The 21,630-nt window shown below is 37.6% G+C and overlaps 1 long non-coding RNA gene across 1 annotated transcript; it reads right to left on the reverse strand.

The window, feature by feature from the left end:
* Positions 1–6,748: 6,748 nt before the first annotated feature.
* LOC146467215 (uncharacterized) lies at positions 6,749–9,249 on the reverse strand. The gene is made up of 3 exons (XR_014867847.1): positions 9,193–9,249; positions 7,247–7,450; positions 6,749–6,950 (listed from the first exon to the last, which is right to left on the reverse strand). It is a non-coding gene; the product is annotated as an uncharacterized LOC146467215 (long non-coding RNA).
* Between the last annotated feature and the right edge of the window lie 12,381 nt (positions 9,250–21,630).

A 21,630-nucleotide genomic window follows, 5' to 3' on the forward strand; every position in this document is an offset into this window, starting at 1 on the left:
TATAATTAGAAGTATCGGTTTTTCGGGCAGTCCTGTTAATACAAAAATAGAGAGAGATTTTTCAAAAGGTCGAACGAAAATTATATTCTTTCAATAGTTAACATTACTTGCATATTTCCCTCCCACGCTTAATGTACATTTCAGAGCCGTCAGCCTTAAAAATCATCCAGATCCTTATGTGTTCATGTCACTTAAAATTTTAATCAATAATTTGTCACAACTAAACAAATGAGCATGTAATTTTGATAATGCAATTCTTTGATTACTGAATAATAAATATGTATATTTAGCCAAGCCAAAAAGCGGAGCTCCAATTTTTTTCATAGCATTTAGAGAAATCTGCTTATCGTATGGACATAGTAATCTTACCAGTTCCTCATCCTTTCTGCAGTTATAAATATTTTTTTTTGCATATGCAGCAAACTCCCCATCAACAATAACAACGTAATACAGAGGGCACAATTATTATTTAAAGCTGATTTGTTGTAACAGAGGGCATTTTTCTTAATTTTCCTTTCACCAAGCAAGGGTTGGTGATTGGTTGATCTTTGCGCTTGTACCCCAATCTCGTCACCAAAGCCGGTGCGCGGTTTTCAATGGGAATGAGATTGCTAGTACCTAGCTTCCCTCGCAGACGCTCTTTTGGCTCGTCACGTAATCTTTCCTCCCCAAAGAAAGTTTGCGTGACGAGCCACGGGAGGAGAGCTAGTACCCAGATTCTTCATTTAAAAATTTCATTAATTACCAGTACTACCAATTTCATTGTAAACCCAGACTCGGCAAAGCAAATGTGTCTATCGAGCTACAATTTCACTCAAAGGAGAAGAACATTTCAGTTTTAAGATGGCTGGTAAGTGTGAGTTCGAGTAGTTGTCTGACAATGAAATTGGTGGTAACAGGCTTATACCTGCTGCCTTTTCAAACTTGGCCGGAAAGGGGATGAGAAGTTTGATGGTATCTGGGCAGGAAGACAGTGTTAGTCTGGCCACATTAAAAAATAAATGTTGGAAGGCCAATCTGTTAAGTTGATCAGGAAAGTTACCATGATATTATGGCAAGACTCAGGATCATCCTGGTTGGGCCAAGTTGCTATTCGTAAAAGGCGAGTTATTAGTCTTCTGTGATTACAAGGTAGTGAAGTAAAGACTGATTTGAAACTTAACAAACTGATTATTTTATTATACGTTAGTCAGCTTTTGCAGACATTGTCAAACTTAGATTTTCACATCTTTTGCTATATCATAATACACTGTATAAACTACATAATATTATAGCCGAGCTCCGCGCCGGCCGGAGTCCCATTGATAAGAGATTTTGGTAAATCCATGAATGCGAAAATTTTTGGTTTGGGTTATGACGTCACTGTCCGTCCGCCCCTCTATGTAAGCTATTGAGAAAAGCCACACTCAACATGTGTGGCAAACCTGTTTTTTTTTTCCGGCGGGAAGTTGCATCGCCAACTGCGTCTTAGAAAAAAAAAAGAGCGAAACATAATTTCGAAGACGACGAAATACAAAGTCTATTTATGTGACCACAACGGGGGAAAGTGAAAGGCGACTAGCGGCGGGAGAAACAAATCGACTGGCACATCATCAGAATTCATTTTACTCCGATCCAGCGCGACGAAACGTTGGATGTTACCTCTTGAAGTGAAACGTTTCGTTCACTTGACGTTGTAAAACGAACGAGAAAATCAGCCATGGAATAAAAGGACTGCTTATTCTCTGTAGAGGCGAGTATATTCATGTGATTTTGTTGACAAAACTTTCCTGGTTTTTTATGTTTTGCAATATATTGATTTCTTGCAGCGTTGACGCGCACAGTTTAACTTAAGCTTAAGCTATAAATACTGCTAATTCTGAGCAGGCTTTTGCGCTTATTTTTTCGGTTCATGTTCATCATTTCCCTTGGAATTTTATTTCCTAATCTCGGCGAATTTTGCCTTCCAGCAGCTACAGAAAGGGCAAGATCACTAGCGGCGGAAAAAACAAATGGACTCTTTTAGAGGCGGCACATCATAAACAGCGGCCGAATCTTGAAGAGAAATTATTTTACTCTGATCCGGAGCGACGAAACGTACGTTGATTTTCCCCTTGAAGTGAAACTTTTCGTTGTAAAACGAACAAAAAAATCAGCAGTCGAATGAAAGGACTGGTTATTCTCCAAAGAGGCGAGTATATTCATGTGATTTTGTTGACAAAACTTTGCTGTTTTGTAAGATAATGTTTTTCTTGCAGTGTTGAAACTGCAACTTGTTTAACTTAAGCTTAATACTGCTAACCCCAGAGTAGTCTTTTGAGCTCGTTTTTCGGTTCATGTTCGTTATTTCCCTTGAAGTTTTATTTTTCTAATCTCACCCATTTTGCTTCATTTAAGAAAATTTGGTTCTCAGCTAGAATACTCAGTCAAACGAACGTCTCGCAGCAACACTGTATCGTTGGCATAAACTACATGTACTGACAAGTTTTTCTCGCATATATTTCTAATTTTAGCATTTATTTGTGACAATTTCGATAGAGAACAAACACAAATACTTAAAAAAAAAACACAATAGGATATAACGGCAAAGATTAAGATGTGTGAGTATTTTTGGCTGAAATTCTTTTCAAAGAGCATTAAAAGCGAATGTAAAATTAAAGAGTGATTCATTTTCATCAAAACAAAGTTTACGCAAAACATGCACTGCGAATTTTTCGAAGATCGCTGTCTAGTTTATTTCTGTAGTAATTGCTATGAATTATCACAGCTGTTTTTTTTTTTCCAAGTTATATTTGAAGTCTGCTGCTTATGGTTAGCGCAGCCTTTTTCTCTGAGGTTTACGTAACGCTTTCTTCATAAGCAAAATTTACCAGACAGTGACAGTGCTACGACGCACGAATTTTTTTCCACAAATCCGTTCGCCTAGATCACCTTAAAAAGGAAAAATAATTTATAACAACAGAAAACACAAATATCATTTGGAGTCCATTGAACAAAAGTCTATGCAAATATCACTTTCACCGAGAAGAAAACTATCATACTTCGATAAATAGCCGATCCCGTCCTGAATGTTTACTTACAGTATGCATAATATTTTGATGTTTTTTTGGACCACCACCCACAAAATCATGTAGCTTAGAATGTCCGTTCTACTGAAATGGGTCTTTGGGGTTCAAAAGGATACCTTACTACTTCGTATAACAGAGAGCACTTTTAATCGCATGAGGTCAAGTAGAATTAAGGATTAATTTTCAGGCGCATTTTAAAAGTTTCCCAAATTGCGCGACGAGGACAATTTGCAAAGACTTTGAAAATTCAAGTGAAAATTAGTTCTTAATCTACAAAGAATCATTTGCGATTACGCTTTTACAACACAGAGGGTAAAATGTTCTTAAAACCATCAAGGAACTTCTTAAAACAGTCAGTAAAAAACTCACCGTAAGCAAGCAAACAAACAAATTATTGAATTTTTTCGTAGTGTACAAAATGAACAAAACTGTCGAAAAGAGTTACCATTATACACAAGTAGATAAGAGAGAATACAAGTTTAAATCAGGAGCAAACTAACAAAGATAAAACCTGATGTCAGGAATCAATTAATTGTTCACCTGCTCTGTGAACCTTCCTACCGCTTGAAAATCATTCGAAGATAGATCGATAAAAATAGCAAACGGTGGATCCAAAGAAAGAACTTACGGAGCAATTTCTTCCACTGAATTCGACCTCCTCCTTCCTCCCATAAAAAGGACAGTGTTATGCTCGGTTATCATTCGTTGTAAGAAGAAGTACGGAGATGAAAGTACTTAGTCGCCATGACTGATTCAGTCGGTTTCTCAGCCAAACAAATAGTACCATCAACGATAGAGACCGTAAGCTTGCACATCTTGTATCGGAAGCGCCTAAAAGTAGCTATAATTTAAGGCATGTACGCAAGTTTATTGTACCACGCTGTAAAGCCAACAAGTTTAGGAATAGCTTCTTTATATCTTCAGCAATCCACGCCTATGAATGTGATAGTTTATTACATTTTTATGGTATTATATGTTTTAAAGTTTAGCTGATATTTATATTTTTGATATTATTGATTTATTCTCAATTCCATTTCTTATAATTTATGAAATTAATGTTGATACATTAGAGATATGCTATGTAAGTACCTGTAAAGACGCAATTTAGCCGCAAGGCTGCGATGTATTCAAATAAAGTATCACCTTCTTCTTCTTCTTGTCCTGGATCAATCTTTTGTAATAACTGATGGAGACAATCAACTGCGAATACATTCCTTTGACTATTAAATATTGAATTATTCTCTTATATATAATTGCGTTTTGATAGAATTTAGCCATATCAAGCAGGTTGCTTAGTCCAACACACCACATATTCAAATTATAAAAAGAAAATTTTAATATTCCGTTTACCCTTTTCTCTAAGACATCGTGAATGGCAATTATGATAATCCAGGCAATGACCCGAAGCAAAAAAATGGCAGAGTCTGTAGTCAATTAATAAAAATCACCAATGCGGCGCCAGAGATCAACTGCCTTTGTCTTGTTGTCCATGTAGCTGTTGGATTTATTTTAAGCCTTTTTCATTATTTTTGTCATACAGTAGTGTAAAGATCCACATTACATCCCTGAAGACCCTAAAGGATCCTGGTAATTTCTTCAAGGATCCTGGCAAAGATCTTTGCAAAATCCTTACAGGGATCTTTTTAAGACCCTTCAAAGATACTCAATTAATTTCCTTGAAGATCCTCTTGGACCCTGGCAAAGATCTTTGCAAGATTTTCAAAATGATCTTTAGTTTATTTATCACTCTCACATTTCTACTCTAATTTTGATGTCTTTCTTTTACAATCGAGGCATAATTTTCTGATTAACGGACTGCCTAATAATATTATTGTTAATTTATACTAAGATCTTGTTAAGATTCTTTTAAGATCTTAATAAGAGATTGATGATGAGATCATTAAGATCTTACACAGTTTCTGATAAGCTAGAGGTAAGATCTTGTTAAGAACCTGTGTTGTGATGTTAAAATTTTATTAAGATTCTTACAAGATTCTTAAATAAGCTCAATAAGAACTTGTAAGATCTTAAAATTCTCAACACTGGTTGAGATGTTATTAAGACATTTGACAAGATCTTACTAGGATCTGAAATCGTAAGAGGATCTTAACAAGCTCTAATCTTAATTGCCATCTTTTAAAATTCTTAGGGCCTCTTCATATATGAGCCCAGTAGAGCGGGACGAATTTTGTCTTCTGTTCATTTGGGAAATTTAATCCCGGTTACAGAGATTAAAAATGTCCAAAAGGCCCCCAAAAATACCCGTGGAACCGCGTTTCGACTTGTCAGCGACCTTACAAGCCATGCGCAGTTGTAAATGTTTCGTCACGGACAGTCCCGGTTTCCGGGCTGGAGTGTTGATATGGGAAAAATTTCCTGCTCGGTTACCGAGATATCGGTCGCAAAAACCGAGATCTCGGTAACCGGGCCAGCCCGTCTTCTCATATGAACACATCGAAATTTTTGTAAAGAAAAGAGTGGCGAGGCGAGATCTCGGAAACCGAGCCAGCCCGGTCGACCGGGCTCATTTGAAGAGGCCCCTACAAGATCCTGGAAGGTCTTTCAAGTTTTTACAAGATCTCAATAAGATTTTTACCTGGGAATGGTCGGTATGTGTGGAGACGAGCAAACACTCAAAGCCGGCGAAGATATTAAATGTTAGGGGAGATGGGGATTAATTAGATAAGGGGAGTTCATGATCATGATTACAGATATGTAGGTGGGACCTCATCTGTTTCTCATTTCACTGAAAAACTTTATTAACGGCATATCACACAGTAACGTAAAAGAACTTTCCCTGAAAAGTGTGAAAAAATTAAAAACATAAAACATCTTATATGCATTAATTGCGTAAAAACTGTCAAATTCCCATGGGGTGGCCTGGCCTCCCTCGCAGACACTCTTTTGGCTGGTCACGCAATCTTTTCTCCCAAACAAGAAGAGATTGCGTGATGAGCCAAAAGAGCGTCTACGAGGGAGGCTAAGACTGGTCTGCTGCCAGGCCAGAATTTGTTCCTGGAGAAATTAAAGAAGAAAAAAGAAAGTCGTTTCACATTGAGTAAATTGACGTATTTTGCCGTCTTTCGAATACGGTAGTCATGATACTATCTGATACTATTCCTGGACACCCCCCTCCTGTGATCCAAGATTGTAATCCCCTTGGGTGTTTTCCATTCAGCCAAAAGGTTCTTTTCACGTAGTTGAATAGGAGATGATTGAGCCCATCAAACGGAAATTTTCCGGAACAAACGTAATGTACGACCTTCGAAGGCGAGGTAGAGGAATAGTACGTTTGCCGCAGGTTTCTCTATCTTAGGGAGTGACTGGAGACATAGCTACGGTCAGTCAATTTGGAAAGAAGATAGGGAGGTGCCAAACATTGGAGTGACTCATGTCAATGTAAATACCTATAGATTTAGTGAACATTACTGGAGATGTAGGTGCGCTATCGGTGAACTTTGAACATTTGGTTGGAAGATTTGAAGATCAGTGGGTCGAGCGAAGTTTGGTCTTAAAATACGACTACTTTACTCCTTGTATTATTCCATTTCCACGAGTTTCAGTATTAGCACGTAAAGATAGCAAAATGCTGGGGGTAAACCTACAATAGACAAGTATTGGAGTAGTAGTATTCCGCTAACTGCATGATGGGATTTAAAGACACCACAACTTTATCCATTACCTTGTGTTTAATGAAAATCATCTGCACCCATTACATTGTGATTTACATAAGTTTCTCCACCTGTTACATCGTGTTCACTAACGTTTTTCTGCACCCATTACCCTGATTAATAAAATTTTCTTGCTGTGAGATTGACACACAAGTGCTCCATTTTTCACCATTACGTGCTACATTTGTCTTCTGCCAAATCCAGCTGAACTGAAGGGGGTTCTTCGTTAGCGCTGTTGAAAAACGACAAAAGAAAACTTGATAGTTTAGATTGAAGCCCATCATGAGAGCGGCTAGTCAGGAGCATTGCCAGCCACCTAAGCCATTTCGCTGCAACTAAACGTTTTTAATTCTTTATCAATTAGCAACATCAAGCAAATTTAACACACAGTACAGCTAATCATAAGGCTCACCTGTGTCAGAAAAAAATAATTTAACAATGCCACATGAGTGATTTCATTGTTTTCGTGCATGGTTTACATTGATCAGCTCTTGGATAGAACATAAAAAGGTTTGTTTCTTTATTCACCTCTATTTTCTCTTTATTTTCCAAAGTCACGATAACCACAGCATATCTTGCCACCTGAACATTCGTTGTCGTACCGGGAGAGGTGAGTGCTGTAATGCTGTTGGCCAGCACAAGGGTCATAGCAGCAGCCTACCGCACTGCCACGCCAGCTGTCATGAAAGAGGCATGTAGTAGCACTTCCGCAAACGTTATCATTCTGTACACCTACAAATGAAAATTGTGTTAATTAAAATTAAATAAAGGAAAATAAAATAAAATAAAATAAAATAAAATAAAATAAAGTAAAGTTGGAGCTGTAAACAAGTGAAAGATATTATGTGTGTTCTTTTAAATTTAAATCTCATTTCTGACGCCCTCTACAGATACTCTCTGTATGTTCAGCACCTTACGTTTAATTCAATCATTAATTCACTTATATAGTCATTTCTTACAGTATTGTATTTTTTACAATCATTGTTTTTGTGCATGGTTGACATTGATCAGCTCTTGGATATAACATAAAAAGGTTTGTTTCTTTATTCACCTCTATTTTCTCTCTTTTTTTTAAAGTCACGGTAACCACAGCATATCTTGCCACCTGAACATTTGTTGTCGTACCAGGAGAGGTGACTGTTGTAACTCGGATGGCCAGCACAAGGGTCATAGCAGCAGCCTACCGCACTGCCACGCCAGCTGTCAATGAAGAGGCATGTAGTATCACTTCCGCAAACGTTATCATTCTGTACACCTAAAAATAAAAATTGTGTTAATTAAAATTAAATAAAGTAAAATAAAATAAAATAAAATAAAATAAAGTAAAGCTGGAGCTGTAAACAAGTGAAAGATATTATGTGTATTCTTTTAAATCTAACTCTCGTTTCTGACGACCTCTACAGATACTCTCTGCATGTTCAGCACCTTACCACTAATGCTAATCCACTTATATAATCAATTTTTACAGTATAATTATTCCACGAACACGCTTTGGATTAAGCTCTGAGTTGGCTTATTAATCATATTATGTCCAGCAAGCGCGATTGGAAATAATTGTTTATAAAAACAATCAAGAAATATTGATAGATTTTGCGATTTCGCTTTGAAAAATGAAGACATTTTTAAACCGCCTTTTAGACTGTTTTTAAAATGGTCTGTTTCTCGGGCTTGGTAAAATGGCTTTTATTAAAAAAACATACCATGGCAGCCATATATCAGTATAATACGGTGCCACCAAGTAAACTTTGTAGTTAAACGAATTGAAGACTGGGACGAACTTCTAACTGGCCCGACTGTTCAATGACGTTCGGGGGCTGTTGCGCCTTCTTCAAGAGATTAAAATTAAAAACTAAACTGAGCTAAAACTTTGTACAATGGTTGCGATTCATTCAGATACTGGGTTATACAGGCTACACAAAAATGGAAACAAAGGTTACCCAAATTATAAATTATATATATGTACAATCGTATTTTTGAAATAGATGTGGCTGTTTTCAAAGTAACAAACGCTCTATCGAAGGAAGCTGAATAATCACAAAGGTCAGCGCCATGCAATTACCTGAGTTGGGTCCTTAAGGCAATAGCAATAAGTTCCCTGATGAGGGTCCTTGGATGTCCTCGGATGGAGCGAAAATTATTTTTATTGTCCTTGATCAAATTAAAGCATTTTTATATGAAAACTAATTTGCAATCTTAAAAGCTACCAAATTAATTTATTCGAAGCACATAAGTAAAAATCTCTATTCTTTGACCATGTACTTTCGGGAGAAAAAAGTTGGGTCAGCCGTTAGTTAGGCTAAAAACTCGATCAGCAACGGTGGTAACTGAGTCATTGTGCATTAATGTCAGGGAATTGCTTGGATTTTTGTTATGAACACCACATTTTAAGAACAATGAAAGATTCGTTACTATTTTGATCATGATTTATGTGTGTGTATACGTGTGCTTGGGGATGTGACCGAAAATATACCTACAATATCCACTGCTGCACAGCAGCACCAACAGGAAAATTCCACACTTGAAAGACATGCCTGGAGAGCGAACAAACGTTTCAATTTCAAAAATGTATTTTATTAAAAGATTTCCTGACTTGATCATGTGAATGCTTGATAAAATAAATCACAATGTAGAAAGGTAAGAAATGCTGTCAGAGCTTAGTGGACAACTTTTATCAGGTCGCGAGTATAACACCGTCTTAGTTTTTTGTCAATCAGATGTCAGCATGACTTGCACGTATACTATCCCAGCTAATGGAGCAAATTATAAGCGCTTTTTCACGGCTGGGAAACCCCATGCACAGAAGCTAACGGAAAACAAAAACTGTTTTGAAAGGGCAATCAATAAGATAACTGGTAATAATGAGAAAACAAGCTTTGACGATAAGTTTTTTAAAGCCAGGAACGTGGACTTTATAAAACCCCGAACCAAAAAGTGAGCAACTCGGTCAACAAAATTGTATTAAAACCTAAATAGCTAAGCTAAAGCCTTAATACCTCAAAATTTAGAAAAAACTCACTTTGATGAAGGACAAAGTCTTGATCTGTGGCAACTGCTCCTTGATCTTGGGTTTTTAATCTCCGTATCCTCTGCAGTCCTCTGGAAAAAGATGGTTTAAAGCAAAAATGCTAGCCACTTTATGCCTCTCAGTATCCATGGCATCAGCCTTTAGTTTAGCCTTTAGTTCGGTCTTTGGTATTTCTGTTTTAATTTTTCGTTTTCCCTTGACATTGAACCGCATTGCTTGAGGCCTAAGCGTGCATTCTCTTGTAACAAACACTTGTTTAATGTTAACCGCGTGCTTCTGTTTCTGACATACCATTGCTATCAACCGTACAATTCAACTGAAACAAGCCCACACTCAGTCTTAACGAACAAAACCAAGCGCTAAACCTCATAAAGGAATACATAAAAAAAGTTCTGCTCAGAGAACAGCACTTTCTCATTTCCATTCCCTAAGGGCCAGAGAAAAGCACGTGCACCGTTCCAATTTTTATTTTACCAGCCAATATATGCAAGCTTTTGAGCTTAAAAGTAAGTCACAAGTGCAAAACATTCATGGTAATCTAAGTAATGTTCTTTTTTTTGTGGGAACCTTCGGCTCAACTCTTTTTTTCAATTTAAACCATTCCTATCCCTGCCATAGATGCGTGCTTGTATGCTTGCCAAAACAATGTTTATAATAAGTCAAAACAGATAAAAAAAGGGCGCCAAACAAAACAAAGAAAGTGACACTACTTCGAGAACACCGACTTTTTGTTTGCATTCTATGTGAGCACGACGACAACTTAGAAACATCATGTTGAAGGATTGATGGGGTACAAGCTTCCGTTACCGGTTAGCCACAATGTTTAACAAACGAATACAAATGTAGAATATTCTTGCTCTTCCAAAAGGGGATGCAGCAATTGCTATCGACCGTAAATTTCAACTGAAACAAGCTCATGTTCAGTCTAAACGATCAAAATCAAGCGTTAAATTCTGCTCAGAGGACATCACTTTCTAATTTCCATTCCCTTACGGCCAGAGAAAAACACGTGCACTGTTCCAATTCCTATAGTTTTGTATTTTTTAAGAAAGTTTTAATTTTGAAAATTTTTTGGAGCCTTTGGAATGGTTGACTTTTAGGGAAAAAAAGAAAGAAAAAAAAAAAAAGAAAAACATTTTCTTCCGCTATAGACAACATATCCAGGACTCCTAAACGAGAGACTAATATTTGTATTTATAAGTTGTTGACGTTGAGGAACCATTTCACACCCGTGGCGCTACGATTTTAACGGTCTAATTACTTTGGACCGCCAAAAAGACTGCGCGAATGAGCAGGGAACGTGACCGTCAGACGTTTTACCATCGTATTCTCTCCTTCCATTTTGCACGAAATCCCTGTTGACTTGGACGACAATCTCAAGTTACGAGTTTACAAGTTTACAACTGATCACCGGGGCGAGCGAGCGAGTGACAATTTGAGCATATAGCGATAACTCGCTCATTAGGATGCGCACATTCACGAGTTAAAAATGAGTGACAGTAACTTCTACAAAACGTTTTTTTATGATCTTTCATAAAGCACTTTGTAAGCACATTCTTTTTTTGCATACGAATCTAGCTCGATTTCAAAACGTGTTTACCATTAATAAGGTTTGAAGAGGGTAACACGTAAACAGTAACTAGAATTACCGACGATCCAAAAGTACAAATTAAATCAGATAAAAAGTCAACTCCCATTTAATATGTAGTCAGTATTTACAATAAAACATTTACAGAAAAACATTTCTAAAATTGTTGAAAATAGTTGACAAAAATTGAAATAACGATAATATAAAGCCATCAATTTTCAAACATGATTCCATGGGGGTAATAAAAATTACGTCGCTATAAAATATCGCGAGTAACATCGCTATTGTCTTACGTTATAGCACTGAGACGATCCCTTTGTCTTGGGGGTAATAAAAATTGCGTCGCTATAAAATATCGCCAGTAACATCCTATTGTCTTACGTTATAGCACTGAGAAGATCCTTTTGTCTTCTGAGAATTTAATATCCTTTTCAATAATTCTATCTTTCTGCCAAGAACTTCTTTGTTCTTAGAGACTGGGATAAGTTGTTCCAATCTTTTACAGTCCCTACCATAAACGTAAATCTCCCCTCTATGGTGTGGGCACAATCAATACAATATCTGGTGTTTCTTGAGTGAACATTAGAGTTTGTTTTCAAAGATGCGTTTGTTACCCTTGTGTAGACCAGAGCACATCAATCGATATATACTTCATTGTAAAAAGGAAATCCAGTTAAGGTGATTGATTATTGTTACTGTCCGAGTAGTACGTTTGCTTCAAGAGTAGTACGTGCGGCCCGTTTCTGCATTGGGAGAACTCACCGTGTCTTCGAAAATCGCTAAAACCAGTGAATTACACGTTGTTCTCCTCTTGAAAAAATCACTCCAGTGATATTGTCTTCTTGGTCAGTCTTCTACAAACATTTTATAAACGAGGAAAGTATTAATTTTAGCATGATTTGAATCAACAGGTAAACATTCTCATCAGGTGGTCCGGTCAAAAAGATCAAGGCTGTTTGGCAGTTCGATCTTAAATGCATGAACTTTTTTGTCTGACTTATTTACCCCATAAAAATCTAATTCACCTTATGAATTTGCCCTTATCTTAAATCCTCCAGTGTCTCTGCCGTATCAAATAATCTTTAAACCGACTCTGCTTTCCTGTGGTGTTTTGATTCGGATCATCTCACATCTTTATCGCAATGTTCTGACCCGACCTCTTCCCCATGCCACATCATTGATTTCAATTCTTCGGCCGCATCCCGGTATGGAAGAGAGAGAAGATTCTAAGTTTGTCTTGTTTGTTAATCATTATGGCTAACCGGTAAAAAGAAGCTTGTACGCCATCGATCCTTCAACATGATGTTTCTAAGCTGCCGTGGTGCTCAGATAGAATGCAAACAAAAGGTCGGTTTTATCGGAGTAGTATCACTTTCTTTGTTTTATTTGGCGCCTTTTTTATTTGTTTTGACTTATTATAACAATGGTTTGGCAAGAATAGAAACACGCATCTATGGCAAGCATGGGAGTGGCTCAAATTGAAAAAGAGAGCAGAGCTGAAGGCTCCCACAAAAAACAACATTTCTTAGATAACGATGAATGTTTTTTCCTTGTGACTTACTATCAAAAAGTTTGCATATTGTCTGGTAAAATAGAAATTGGAACGGTGCACGTGCTTTTCACTGGCCATTAGGGAATGGAAATGAGAAGCTGCTGTTCTCTGAGCAGAACTTGCTTTAGCGTTTCTTTGTGAGGTTTAGCGTTCACTTTTATTTGTTAAGATTGATTATAGCGCTTGTTTCAGTTGAATTTTAAAGACGATACGAATGGTATGGCAGGACACAGAAACACCTGGCTAACATTAAACAAGAGTTTTCCCTAACCGATTCTACGTAAACGTGGAGCTACAAGAGAATTCACGCTTCACCCTCAAACATTGTTCATTGTCGAGAAAAAATGATAATATATATATTTAGCCAAGCCTAAAAGCGGAGTTCCACAATTCCTTTTTAATAGCATTGATATTCATGCAAGTCTGCATATTGTATGAACGTAATAACACGACGTTACAAATTCCTCCTTTCTGGAGTTTAATATACTGCATATATCTTTCTATATCTTAAGTGCATTTATGTTTCCTGCAGTGCCAATCGAAACAAATTCAAAAGGAGACGAGTAGAAGAAGTGAATGGACGCTACACGACACGTTACACGTCTAACAACACCCCCAAGAGGCACAGGCAACCCAAGCTCAATATCAGAGAACCGTTGAATTATAAGGACTGTATAGGAATACAACAGATTTGTGTAAAATGGTAGAAACTAACACTGTTTTGTCAATAAAGTCAACTTACCCTGTTTCTTCTTGTATTCTTTGTCATTTACCATTTTTTAAGCCGATTTGAAGCGATTTCGGCGAGTTAGCGTCATTCGGGTTTCCACTGTTAAGTATAACGAAAGGCGGAACTCTACTTCAGCCATGCCTGGAGAGTGAAACTTAATAAATCCGTTGAAATCATCACTGGTGTCCCAATTCCTTTATAGAATCAGAGTAGAGATGAATACCTATCCTTCCAGCGCATTTCAGACTCAATTATATACCGGAAATTTTAGTTGAATAGATCGCGCCCTTTTAATTTGGAAAACACGTCAGGTAGAAATTTTGATTGGTCCATGGAAACAATGGTCCCTTGACGATCTTGACAAAAAGGACACGAGAAGACCCCGTGAACAAATCTGTTTGCTTGTGGACAACTGGCCGCTGACCACTCGTGCCAGGGAACTTTTGTTACCCAGCGTGTTGTTCAAACGTTCAACGTGTCCATGGCGTTCTGGCCGCGGGTCTTTCGAATTTTCAGGAGCGAGCTGACTTGAAGAAAATTTTTCTAGAGCAAGCGTGATACGGCTTCAATTGAGTCGGAAATGCGCTGGAAGGATAGGTATTCATCTCTACTTTGATTCTATGAAGGAATTGGGACACCAGCATTAATGTACTATTAAAGCTTGAAATGCGCACAATAAGGAAAATTTCTCTATATTGTTGCCGAAAAGAAAGCAAATTGGGTACCGCATGATGTTTTTCACGCCATGCATTTTGCCCACTCGGATAAAAATATTTGAAAATTCATTATTTTGAAAATATTCCTCGTACAGAAATATTTATAGTCTCATAACAAACGATAACAAAAGAAGAAATAAAGAAAAAATAATGTTTGGTTATGATTCAAAATATTTAAGCGTTTACTTTAAAATTAGGGCGTGTCTACAAGTATGCGCTGCGAATGAATTATACAAGTCCAACACAAAATGTTCAGAGCGATTCATAACTCTGTGAATATTTCCCTAAAGAAATAATTCTATTCTCTAAGCAAACGTAAACAAAAGGAGAATACAGGAAAGGTAATGTTTGGCTGTGGGTCAAAATATTTCAGTGAGCGCTTAAAATCATGTAGAGCGTGTTTACAAATATGCGCTGCGAATGGCGAATGAATTACACAAGTCCAACACAAAGTGTTCAAAACAATTCATAACTCTGTGAATAGCTCTGTCAATGTTCAAATTAATTTATCCACGAAAATTTGTCGTATAGTAAGGATATAAGTATCTGTGTATAACTTATTGGAAGTAACTTATGTTAAATATGGAAAATTACCGACAGTTGCCTGTAAAAATGCATTAGCTTATAAATTTCTAAGTGACTTGTGCGAGTTGCCTACTCACCACGTTTGTTTTCAGCTGATATTTCGCCTGTTTCTTCGTCATCTTGGTCGCTCTCGGGTTTCAAATTAGCTTATTAATCGCCTGCTTTCTCGACATGTGTAGTTTAACGACATATACAACGAATACTATAAACTAAATTCAATTTTGAGACGACTTTACGGCGTCATAATGAAGGCTAGTTGGGAGAAAAGATATTCTGTATTGGGAGGAGTCGCGAAGCGAAGGAGCCCAATACGGAATTTATTTTCTCCCAACTAGCCGTCATTATAAAGCCGTAATGTCGTCTCAAAATCGGATTTACTTTTTTATCGCGATACAAACATTTTGTTGGAGAGAGTAAACGGATAAAGTAAAAATCGCGTGCTGATTGAAAAAGAAATTCTTAGTTCAGTCAATTGCAGCCATGGTAATATCCGTGCGCAAAATTTTTTCTCAAGGCTGGTTATTCGAATTTTTGGCTGTAATTTTTGCTTCAAAACAAAGAAAATGCAAAAATGTACAGTCTTTAAAGTACCTACCATTGATGAAATAGACGAGCTAGTAGGTTTAATTAAACATTTTACCAGCAAGTTTTATTGAAACTAATTTGTTACAGCTTCGAGATAAACAACAACATAAAAACACTGATGAATAAAGCTGACAACCAGAAGCAAAAATAAAAAAAGCAACCATACTAGTACCCAAAAACGAAGGAAGAGAATTATTATCCTTGCTTAGATGCCGTGAAGATTTAAAAATTTGAAATAAACCAAGCGGCGGCGAACACTATGAAAGTTACCGTTCGGCGCTAGCGCTAGCTACGACAGGAAGATCAAATTGACAGACCTGAACCATGAAAGACAACGCAGCAGAGCCCTTGAAGCACTTTTTTCTAGAGATAAGAGACACCAGAAAAGAACTTTCGGCGAAGAATATGAGCCAGCAACGTTGATAGCCTACCGAAAAGGCTTGACAAGGTTTTTTTCTGGAGAGGCGCGAAGGTGACAATTTCGACGTATCAGTTGGCGATGGTACTAATTTAAACAAAAAACTTTGAGCGAAGCAAAAGTATATCAAAGCGTCTGAAAAGGGGAGTAGTCCAAATAAATCAGATCCTTTTGCTTTGAAAAGGGACTGGGTAACCTGCGAGTTGTGGAGTTGCGAGTTGCGAGTTGCGAGTTGCGAGTTGCGAGTTGCGAGTTGCGAGTTGCGAGTTGCGAGTTGCGAGTTGCGAGTTGCGAGTTGCGAGTTGCGAGTTGCTAGTTGCGAGTTGCGAGTTGCCAAAACTAGAAAATGAAAATTTCTAGTGAAGATAACATTATATAAAAGTTAGGAATCGCAAGGACTTAAAAACGGACTTTTCAGAGAAAAAGGTACTTAAATCTTTTGTTGAGCTCAGTTTTAATATAAACCAAAGTTACAACCAGAGAATAATTTTTTTGAGCAAAGGAAGTGTTAGGGATCGATGCCACTGGTTTATAAATCTCAGATAAGTTATAACATTGGACGAATCCGCCTTGTTTTCTTCTGGCACCTCTTGCGGGTAAATTTAGTAAAACCCACAAGGCCACAAATTTGGGTTCTCGCACTTTTAGGGGTTCTTTTGAAAACTTCAGACAAGCATTTAATCCGTCACATTTAGATATAGGAGTACCCCCGAAGTCTGTGTTATTTTGTGATGGCGATGAAGGATCTAATTTCAGTTATTAACGAAATCCTCCAAATTAAAATGAAGATAAGATGCCAAATAAGTTTAATTCGCTAAGCCTACCAACACATTTTTTCTGTGTTGGAATGGCAAGCGTAGAAACGAGATTCAAGCAAGTTTCGTCCGAAAATAGCAGTGCCAAATCATCGATATAGCGCTGAGGACAGCACAGGAAGAAGACGGTTTTTCTTGGACAAAGGCAGGCAGTGCCTGAAAGGGCCAATAATACACAGGAAGTCTCTTTTTTCTGACCCTCTCTATCTGTAATATTGATGAAAGAGCCATTTTATTTTTTTACAAAAAATTGCAACTTTGATGCCTCCGCATCCCCGAATCTTTTTCCCAATATACTGCATATCATTAGAATGCTGACATTATCCCGGCCTCCCGCACAATACCCAGTAACTTTATATTTTACCTGAAAAAAGATTAACTGTACGACTTCGTGGTCTTTTATACCATCGCAACTTTCCACATCGCTACATTCCGTCAGAGTTTCTAAGATTTTACCACGCGTTTATTAAACCGCAAAAGGCGGATTCATGTGCATGTGCATGTGCAAGCAAAGAAAACACGTAAAAAGTGTAAAGGGAAAAACTCAGGAGGAAAATTTCGCCGGAAAAAAAGCAAAATCGGGGGAAACTTTTCGAAAAGTGCCAATTTATTCAGAAAATGAACCGTAGCCAACAAAATTCCACGTTAGTTCTGTTTTTCAAATAATTATTGACATCGACAGGTTACATTACTGGGTCTCCGAGGATGCATTACGGCTGGCCGCTCCATATGATTGGCAACGATCACTCCATTGCTTAAAACAGTATTTTAGGTATCGAGAACGATCGTATGTGATGGAAAGAATACAGACATTTGTATCGCCAAGCTTCGATATTACCACTGCGACTGATCTGTCAAGATCGGTAGCCATCATAAGGAAACCTTTGCTCTTATGTTTGCAAACCTCTTGCACTTATATCGCTTGTATCATTTACGGATAGCGGGCAGTTCCGTTACATTCAGGTGTTGTTATTAGCAACTCGGAAAATACCCCCCAAACTTGATAGCCACCCCCTTTTTTGTTTAGTCTTCCGGCAACGACGCTTCTTTTATTTATCAGCTGGTATGGTGTTTTGTGGTGGATTTCTTTGCTAAATAAATTTATAGCCTTGGGTACTCCCATGCATAAAAATGACACAAATGCTGGTGTGAAATTTTGAAAACAACCCCCTAAGAGTGGCTTACTTTTTTTGGCCGTCGGTTCTCACTTATTTTTACCCTTAAAAAGGTACGAAAGAAAAATAATCGGATTCGTCCATTTTTTACCATTTTTTACCTAGCTTCATAAAGCAATGGCATAGGTCTTCTTTTACCCAAACATGTAACTCTCTGGGTGTAACTAGGCAGATATTAAAACTGAACTCCAGAAAAAGACTGCTCACCCAGGGGTTATTGCTTATTTTTCCAGAAATGTTCTTTTTAAAGTCTTTGCGATCCCTAACTTATTATCTTACCTTGACTAGGATTAGAAATATCTTTATTTTGTCTTTTTGTAAATCGCAACTCGCATTTCGCAACTCGCAACTCCACAACTCGCATTCTTCGCAGACCCCTTTGAAAAATGCCGCTGTATATGGTACATGTTCACCAAAAAAAAATTATTAGTAATGTTACTTGCACAGTGTCAGAAGCTTTGTAAACTTTAATGAAAAGAAATAAACAACACCATCCAACATCGCATGTTCACAGAAGTAACATTTTGAACTGTGCGCGCCAGTGGCGCCGAACCCGATTAAGTGCAGTGCTTCCATGCTTACATGACAGTTTTTGAGCGAATCAAAACCCGTCATTTTGAGACAATATTATCGCAAAATAATGTCATCTCAGGGCAATAACTGAAAATTCCCCAAGATCGCGATAAAAGAATAAGTTTTCTTTCTTCTCGTTTGTTTTTCTAAAAGAAGTTGGTCATCCCACTTCCCGCCGAAAAAACGCGGGTACGGTTGCAAGGCACAGGGCAAACAGGGTACATAAAGGGGCGGACGTACGTAGGACAGACGGTCGGACAGTGACGTCAAAACCAAATGTTTTCGCATACATGGGTTAACCAAAATCTCTTCTAAATGGGCTCCTTGCGCGCGCGCCTTCGGCGCTCGCCGAGCTCTGCTTTAAATCAAAACAAAGGAGCGCTAAAGGAAAGTTCTGCTCAGAAATAGAGGCACGCGGTTAACATTAAAAAGTATTTTCCCTGTATGTTGCTACATAAACATGGGGTTGCAAGAGAATGCACGCTTAGGCCTCAAGCAGTGCAGTTCAATGGGTATTGAGAGGAAAAAAGTAGATAGTATCTTTACTGTGAGCCGTCTTTTTATAGAGGCTTGAAGAGGATACGGAGATTAAAAACCCGAGATTAAGGAGCAGTTACTACAGATCAAGACTTTTTCCTTCATCAAAGTGAATTTTCCTAAATTTTGAGGTGTTAAGCTGGACATTGGGTTGTTTTTGAGGACTTTGTTCACAAAATGACTCAAAGTTTAAAGCTTAGCTATTGACCGTATTTAAACTAGGAGACGTCTAAGACGTCATATTTTAATTTGAAACCAAGACCAGGATCACCTTTTTGACCTATTCCAGTTGATTCATGATACAAATATTTTTCAAGTAGTTATCCGTTTGAGTAACTCATTATAGAAATATATTAGATTATATCTTTTCATCAAAGTTTTTGGATTTAACCTTACGTGGTTTATCGATACATAGGGAGCTATATGGGTCTCTGGTTGCTTTTTCGTATTCAGATTTTTTGATTTACACAACCTGTTTTCCTCAGAACTTCAATTCAATCGCAGTTTTTTATCAGTTTCGTAGAAAGACAGACTCAAATATTATACAGCTACAGTTTTTATTTCTTGAATTAGTTAAGTATTTTCGAATTTCTGTATCATTGTTTGATCTTGTCTTCAGGTAATCATCCAATATAACTAACTTTTGATTGCCATCTGGTAATTCAGACCGAGGAGGTTTAAAGTTTTAAATGTCTTCAACAAATTTGGATATTTTTTTATGTAAATTTTTAGCATACAAGTATATCTTGTCATAATACAGCAATCTAAAGATCAGATTAAAGGAAATTCAACTTTTCTAAAAATCACTTATTGCAGAGGTTACTTTATGAGTAATTTCTAAGAATGCAAGTCCATTTGAAGAAAGGTGTGCACCTAGCTCTTTTTGGCCAGAAGCTGTTTGATTTAGTATACAGGAACTTGAAAATCTCCTGACAAAAGGGTCCTGTGGGATCGAATTAAATATCGTTTGAGGCAGTTCACTATAAAATATAGTAAAGATAAAGCAAGAAAAAGAAAGCAAAAGCTGGTAGAAATCGAGACTTCGATTGAAGAAGTCGAGGAAGCTCTGAGAATGAACTTTTCTACATCAAACTTTGAAAATCTAGAAAACTCAAAAATTGAATATGATTCGCATTTTGATTATATGACAAAAGGTGCAATAATTCCTTCAAAAGCAAATTGGTACGAACAACACGAAAAAAGCAACAATTTCTTTAGGGCTTGAATCAAACAGAGCCGTCTAGATAAAAGCAGATATCATCATGAAGAGGTCGTTGCAATGCGTTCTTTTCACTTTACATGCAAACCTTAAACGCTCTCTGAAATCGTTCTCCAATAATATTCCTTTTTTTCTTGCTTCAAAGGAGGCATATCCCATTCGCTTCTGTCCTTATTCTGTGGCATGAAACGTTTCGCTCTTGTTTGCGGAGTCTTGCATTTGTTCTTTGGATTTTCTTTTCCTGGCACACATCGATTAATCGAGGCCTTCCAGGCTTCTTACTCTTCTTTTGTGCTTGATTTGCACTTTTTAAACAGCGGTAAATCGATGCCCTGGATATTCCAGAACTTTGGACGCCATTTTGAACGGGTAGAATCCTGGCGCGATCCTGGCCAGTTAAACGCGTGCGGGCACACTCGTATGGCGCAATTTTTTCTAAAAATAGATTTGTTTGGTACAACACATGGGGACAAGCCCACAAGTCAAAATGATATCTCGTCACGGTGTCCACCCTTGATTATGGTTCCTGATTTCTTGCGTCAGGGGATTATGATTACAGATATGTTGGTGGGTCATGATCTGTTTCTCATTTAAACAATTTTATTAACGGTATTATATCACAAAGTAATGTATAAAAACATTCCCTGAAAAGTATGATAAAAAATTAAAACATGATATATAGTATCTTATATTCATAAGTTGTGTAAAAACTGGCAAATTCCCAAGGGTTAAGGCTGGACTTGTCTAACCTCGCGGACACTCTTTTTTTTGCTCCTCACGCAATCTTTCCTCCCAAACGAAGAAAAGATTGCGTGACGAGCCAAAAGGGCGTTTACGAGGTATGCTAAGACTGGCCTGCTGCCATGCCATAATGGAGAAAATTAATGAACAACAAGAAAGGCATAATTCCTTGAGTAAATTAACTTATTTTTCCGCCTTTCAAATACAATAGTCATAATACTATTCCTGGAACACCCCGTGATCCAAGATTGTAATCCCGTTGGGTGTTTTCCATTCAGCCAAAAGTTTTCGGTTCACCCGGTTGAATAGGAAATGATAGAGCCCATCAAACGGAAATTTTCTGGAACAAACGGACGACCTTCGTAGGCGGGGTAGAGGAATGGTGAGTTTGCCACTGTTGTCTCTATCTTAGGGAGTGGCTGGAGACATAGCTATGATCAGTCAATTTGAAACGAAGATAGTGAGGCGCCAAACCTTGGAGTGACTCATCGACTGGAATGGTATCCCCCATGAACTTCGTAAGCTAAGGAAAGCACCTTTTAAACGCAAGCTGACTCACCTACTTTTGAAAATACTTGAAACTGAGGAGATGAATGTTGACTTGCGCTACATTGACCTTTCTAGCCTATATTTGTATTTTAACTTACTAGCTT

Source organism: Pavona decussata, unplaced genomic scaffold (genome assembly GCF_977016875.1).
Source record: "Pavona decussata unplaced genomic scaffold, jaPavDecu1.1 SCAFFOLD_137, whole genome shotgun sequence".
Taxonomy (NCBI): domain Eukaryota; kingdom Metazoa; phylum Cnidaria; class Anthozoa; order Scleractinia; family Agariciidae; genus Pavona; species Pavona decussata.